Source organism: Cinclus cinclus, chromosome 8 (genome assembly GCF_963662255.1).
Source record: "Cinclus cinclus chromosome 8, bCinCin1.1, whole genome shotgun sequence".
Lineage (NCBI taxonomy): Eukaryota > Metazoa > Chordata > Aves > Passeriformes > Cinclidae > Cinclus > Cinclus cinclus.
Window position 1 is genome coordinate 155838 of NC_085053.1, and position 7200 is coordinate 163037.

Genomic DNA, 7200 nt, shown 5'->3' on the forward strand with positions numbered 1-7200 from the left:
ACAGTTGCACTGAGACCAACTTTCTTCTTACAGGCAGCATTGTGAAGCACTTTGGAGTGCTCTGGGAGAGTCTTTTTCTGCTCTCAGCTATCAGTGTCAGGCTTTTGCGTGCTCCTACCCAGCCAACCTGCTACTGCACAGCATCTGAGAGATGTTAATGCTTGTTAAACTTGTGTAAGGTCCTTTGCCATTTTTCTTATAGCTGTTGCCCAGGTTATGGCTTCATTTTCAGTTGAGACTCATCAGGTGTTTGGAAGAAGCTGTGCAGTGCAGTAGTACTGAAGCTGCTGTTTGCCACTGGAAGGCTGACAAAGATTGACAAGATTTATACTTATGCTGGGGCTTTGAGAGCAAGCACTGGCTCAGCTGCTTGCTGCAAATTAGACACAGGAGGGGATCTTTCTGGAGGGCTTTCTGTCCTTCCTGGGGTGGTTGTGACTTGGGATCTCTGGGAATTTACCATTGCCTGCAAGGCACAGAGTGACCGTGCTGGGAGGGGAAGGTTGGTCGTGTCCCTACTCCTTCTGACAGCTCAGTTCTGTGCTGTGCTATTTCTTGCAGTCTTATCTCTCTGCTCTGACTCATCTTTTCTTCTTACAGAGCCTCCTAGGCAGAGCATGAGCTGTGTAGGGCTGGAACTTAAATTGAGGAACTCCAACAATGCAGTACACTCATTTATTTTATTGCAGCTCACCCTACTGGTAAGCAGGCTTTTCTATGAGATGTGCATCCCTTTTCGCACAGGACTGGTCCTGCTGGGGAGGAAATGTATGTGGTGTGCTCACCTCCAAGAACATGGTGTCAGAGCAGGGCAGCGTCACATGAGACCTTTGCCTGTGCTTAGGGAAAGGCAAATATCACAGGGTTCTATTTTCTATTGATTGCTGTTTCATTAAATCTCTTTCTGTATTCATTGTATGCAGGATTTTGGAGTACTTGGCTCCGTTTCTCTAATGGGAATGGGCAGGAGCAAATCAAATTGAGTTGATTGTTCAAATAATCACAACAGTGAGATGTTTCAAAAGTTTGTCTGGTTCCTCCTTATACTTCTAATGCTTCATGTACAGGCAATTATATACTAAAGCATCTGGGGGCCAGAACTTGACATGTTAAAATATGTCTATAAAGAATCTCATTTGTGAAACTCCTTAAGTTTAAGATGAGAAAAAAGCACATTTATAAATAACTGTGACTCTGGAAAAGTTACAGAATGAAAATCCCAATTACATTGATAGTCTCTAGTGATTTGTACCAGTGTTTAGCTACTTGATCTACACAGATTTGGAAAAAAACTATATGTGCTTATGCACATTCTTTTGCAAAAGCCTAAATATAGCTTATTTTTATTCTAAACTTTATTTGCACTGAAGTAAAACTCATCTAAAATCTCATTATTAAAATGAACAATAATGAACTATTTAGGGTTTACTTTTTCTATCAGCCGATGTTCAGGGGACCACGTAAGAATTGTGAAGTTATATTGTGCAGTGACTGAGAATCAGTAACCAATGGCTTTGTGTTCAAACGTTTTCTTTCCTGTGTTACAGGCACTAAAAAGTGCTGTAATGTTGCTTAAAATTGAAATTAACTCATCCTGGGTTTTTCTCCCAAAGTTTGTTTTTACTGTTAAACTGAAGAAAACACTTCATAACACTTCAAACCTCTCATACTTTTTTGGGGGGGGGGGGGGGGAGGAGCAGGATTTGTTGCTAATTTCATGTTTTGTTGTATCTTTTACCATGCTATAAGAAAAATTTGAAACTTAATGTATTGCCAAAATTATTTTGCAGTGTTTCTCTGTGTCAGCTCTTTCCAATACCATCACTTACTATAGCTTGATATCCAGAAAGTTCCCCACCTACTTCCCTTTTCAGAATATTTAAAGATCATAGGAGTGAAGAGTTTAGTTGTTAACCAGGTGTACTGCTGCACTGTAAAATTACACAATTTAACCCAAATCCCACCCTTCCTCCTATTACACATAAATTCCACTAGATGTCATCTGGTGTCACACTGAAGGAGAAGGGTTGTGCTGCACAGGAATCAATTATTCCAGGTTGGTTCAGTGGTTGACTGGATGTGCTTTCCACAGAGAAAACAAGGAAAGTGGAGAAGTATCAAAACTGAGAAAATGGCTGTATCACATCAGAGCAGCTAAACTTAGCATTTGTCAGACCTGTTCTTTTTCTAGGTATTAACTCTCAATTACCAATTTAGATGAGGTATGTTGACCATGTTGGTTGCAACCACTTTTTCTTACCACTGAGAATAAATTTCCCAGAGGAGTTCTTGTTCAATCTTCTCTTTCCTTTCCTGCACTCACTCACCTAGCATCACCTTCCTTATTTTTTGTGCTCTCCCTCCTGGGAGGTTTTTTCCCCTCCCACCCTTGTATTATTTCCTAAAGATGTTTCTGTTTCAATGCTGTTATGATCAACAAACATCTTACCCACCTCCATCGTCCCACAGCAGTAATGTGGCAGCACTGACTTTCTCATTCTGTGCTTCACCCATTCCTTCCGTCTGTCCATGTGCTCCCCTGCCTGCACAGGGGAATGTGCTCACACCCCCTGGCATTTGGGAATGTGGGAATTTGGGAATACTGCTTCCTGGTGTTCGCATTCCTGACAGTGTCCTACAAGGGTGTGTTAAATAGGAACACTGAGGATGTGCCCGGAGATCCAGGTCCAAACACAGGAAAAGCAGTGAAATACTGGGAGGTCTTTGTTGACCCTGAGGAGAGCGCAAAGTGGATGTGCCTGCTACTCATCCTCACTGCTGCTCGACCAGGTTTAGCACAGAAATAACAGCTCCGTGTTCTTGAGCTAAGCTTCTTGCTTAGTTCAGCCATAGGTGTTTCCAGAGAAGGGTTCTGTTTCTCTAATTGCATCTTACTTGGTGGTTTTTGACAATTCTGTTGGGAACTTTCTTGCTACATATTTGAGAACAACCTCATAAAAAGTTTGGTTTTCTGTGCAAAAAAGTTCTCCTCACAGGGATGCAGGGAACAGTGTTCACAGCTTTACCCATTACAGTAGGTCAAAACAACCAATAAGTTGTCTGCAGATATAGAGATGAAGTGTTTTTTGGTTTTAGGTAGAAGTTGGCACTGCATGAGGAATTTGAATAATTTATATATTCATGGATTTAGGTTTTATCAATTAAGCTGGACAGGTCTTACATGGTGACCCATTTCTGTAAACTCTACTAACCACTGTCCTGCTGGGTGAGAACAGACTGGAGTCTAGATAGCACTTCTGGAAATTTGACCTCAATTGTAGTCCGTGACCTTTCCGTTCCTTTTTTATTCCCCAAACCTGTGATGTCTTTGTGTGAGCCTGATGTTCTGTGGCCATCTCAGTAGGAGACAAAATCATGCCATGAGAAGCATGGGCTGGTTTTTACAGGAGCTATCACCCTACCCCTTCAGTCAGGCTTCCCAGAGGTGTGCTGGGGTTTGGATTCCAAGCATGGTGTGCCCTGAGCTGTCTGTGGGACTCTGCATTCACACTTCCACAAAGCTTAGCAGTGAATAGGGCTCCTTACACCTCCCTCAGGTGTGTCCTCCTTTGGAAGATGCCAGTTCTTCGTCTTGTCATAGTTTAGTGTCAAATTATTGATTATAGTGTGGGCTGAGTTAGACTGTTAGTTCAGAGCTCCCCTTCCCTCCAGATGTTTGTTCCAGCACCTGGACTTTTCCTAGCTGGACTTCGGGCTTTGTTTGAACATCCAGAAGGGTGTCCACAGTTTCCTCAGACTGGCATAAACAACGAGCATGTTCCCAAAGTCATGGCTGGTCAAATTCTGTTCAAAACTGAGTCTCCTCTCTGTATCTAAAACTGCCTTCTTGACCTTCATGGCTGACAAACCATTTACCACAGTAAATACATTACAGACTTTTTCCATAGGTGGTACGGAAATCATGGGTTACTGAGTTATTAGTGCTATGCAGATAGTGTTTATCTTGTTTTATTTTTAAAGTTAGCCCTCTAATAGCAGAAATCTTCTGGCCACAGTGACTTGAAAAAGTCCAGACCACTCGTGACTCCAGTGATGTCGCAGCTGCTGCTGCCACTTTAATACTTTGTGTCACAGAATTTGAAGAGAAAAATTGCTAATCTGCTCTGTTTCTTTCTCTCACTCTCTCTCTTAACACAAGACTAGAGTGCTCCTGAAAGGTTTACATTTCTGCATTTCATGCTCTTCTCAAGCTATTTTTAGCTTTATTAGTGAAAGGGACCATGTGAGAGCAGGTCACCGAATGAGTTTAGATAAGTGCTTTGAGGCTGTGTGGCACTTGAAGAAATTGAAGGGAAGTTCTCAGTAGACTGTAAATGTGGATCATCTTTGGGGTCTTTCAAGAGGGTAATTTCTGGGGATGCTTTGAGAAATTAGGGGGAAATATTCTTATTTCCAAAATAGGCACATTGGTTCTTGATTGATGTAAATCCTCTTTTAGTGACTAAAATCTTTGAGGCTTTATCTACCCAAATAAAGTAAGGGGGTAACCTTGAGTCCACTCTGACTTTGCTTCTGAGCATCCAAGACAAGTTTTTATCATCCAATTAATATTAAGCAAGAACGTGTTTTTCAATATCTGCCTCTGTTCAATGACTAAAGATTTGATTTCAAAAACCTTCATCTGTAGACATTACACACTGATAGAACTAACTTATGCCTATGAATGGAAGACGAGAATATCTCATTTTTCCATGGTCTATCTATTTTTTGTCTTCAAACTCATTTCACAACCATAAATAAGGTGACATGTGAAAAGCCTGTTGCTTCAGAGTGTGGGCAGGCTTGGGTGGCACTGAGGAGTCTGCGGTGGTGAATTTGAGCTGTTCATCACTGTCTCGGCTTTAATTTCCTTCCTGTTTCACTGTTCATAATAATGCAATGTTTCCATGGGTGGCCTGTTCAATAGATGCAAGAGATTTACACTGTGCTATACCATATTTTTATTTAGGATAATATTAAAAACATCTGGTTTGGGTAATTAAGTTTTCCAAATCAGAGAGATCAAAGCTAGTATTCTAAATAAACATTCAGGGTCTGCTGGACTCTTGAGTCCTTCCATAAAGAAAACTCTAACAGAGAGAAGTTAATTCACTTCAGAATTGCAGCTGGTTCAGGTAGGATTTAGATTTTAAAAATTTGGGATAAGAATCTTTCCATGAGGATGTACAGTTTTCTTAGCTTCATCAAAACTTGTGTGAGTTTGGTCTCAAGCCTTTTTGGCTGTTGCTTCCCTCATCAGATAGTCAATATTGATCTGGAATAGATGTTAATTCACTTCAAAATTGTACCTGAAGATGGTTCAGTGATTGATTTTTCCACTGGAATCTTAACAAACAATGAAAATGTTTTTTTCAGGAGTAAGGTAGAACACCTAGTCTGAGTCACTACTGTCAAATCTTAACTTTTCCACGTACTGCATCCTGTTTTCCTGCACTACTCTGATGGCCAACCTGGTTCAACTGTTTCATTTAGAGACTGAATAGAACAGCAAATTTCCATTCTCTCGTGGTATACTTTTTCCAAAGAGGGAAAGTGGAATCTAGTTTTAAAAAGAGGCCAAGCCCACAGCTGTGAAACCAATGTGTGATGCTGGGGCTGTTTTTGAACACAAGTTGGGGGAGATGAGGGCATCCACCTTGCGCCTGAGCCAAAGGTGACAGAAAGCTCAGAGTTCTTTGATCTGTGTGTTCTGAGCCATCTGGTCCCTCAGACCTTGTAAAAACAACCACTTTGGACAAGCCTGCTATAGACACAGACAGAAAATCCTGGGCTTCCAGCATCCCAGAGCCAGGCCTGAATTTCTGCTGTGCTGTTATTTGCTTGGTGAAATGTGGTCCTGTTGTCAGGGATGCTGGAGTGGGCTGGAATATCTCTGGAGTTAATGATCTGGGCAATTGACCTTTGCTGTTGATATCAGGTTTGAGCTGCAAGTAAGGTGAGAGACTTGAAAATAGCCATGGTTGTTAGGTTGTGCAGGGTGAAACAGTTTATTTTTGAAGAAGAAAAATACCTTTCTGCTCTCTAGTTGATCAAATTATGAAGTATGGATTGATGCTTGTGGAAGTAAGAAAAAAGTCTGTTCTCCCCTCCTCAGAAAATCTGGTCTGTCCTAACTGTGTAATACAAGTTGGTGAAATTGCCATGACAGTCTCCTCTGCTAGCAACAAGCCGTTCAAAAAATTAATAAAAATCCTAACTATCCATGCTATAAAATAGGATCTTAGTCAGAAATTTCATATGGGTGTTTGGTACTGAAGTTGCGAAACCTCAGGGGAAACAAAGGAAGATCAGCGCCATAATAATTTAAATGCTGTACAGTTAAAAAAATAATGTTACTTGAATGCAGTGTCTATTTAGAGGGTAGCTGAGATTTCAAACTTCTCTTTTATCTTCTGTGAGCTGGAAGTTCTGCAAACAGAGACATTTGTTCTTTGTAAATTGTGTTAGAGCAAATATGGTGATGCACTTGTGTGGGAGGCACTGTTGTTATTCCTACTTCACAGCAATTAGATTTATTCCTAGTGATCCTAGAAAATTAATTCATGCAAGAATTACAGCTGGAGACTGATTTACATTACTCCAGGAGCATTCAGGTTTTGCAGTCAGACTCTCTCAGGAACACATAAAAATAATATTGCAAGTCTGGGGTCTGGTCTTCTGCATTTATTCGCCTGGAAAGGAAGATGCAATTTGGAATGGCTTCCAGCTACTACGGTAGGTGGTTGTGGAGGCTGGCACTTTTCTGTGTCCCTTCTAGCTCTTTTGCTTCTGACACAGATTTTGGTTTTCCGCTGGAGGTCCCAAAGTCCCCGAAAGGTGGCAATAAGAACATGGTCTGTTCTCACCAAGAGGTGACATCTCTGAGTTTAGAGCTTCTCCTTTGGTGCAGAACAGAGTGGAACTCACAAAGCTCATGTTATTCTGGAAAAATGGAAAATTTGCAAGGGTGAGATAAAATCTTGTATTGTCACCCATGTGATACCAGTGTCTTATGATGAGAACTCATAAAACCAAGGCACTTTTTGACTTATTTTTGTTATAAGCTCTAATGTTACAAGGTCTCAAACACTTGAGTTTTGGGAGTGCTCTTGTTCTTAGTTATGTATTTCAAGGATAATCCAAATTTTTCTTTTTTGGGGGTTGTGAGGATGGGTCTCTATCACCTGTTCCAGGTAACTC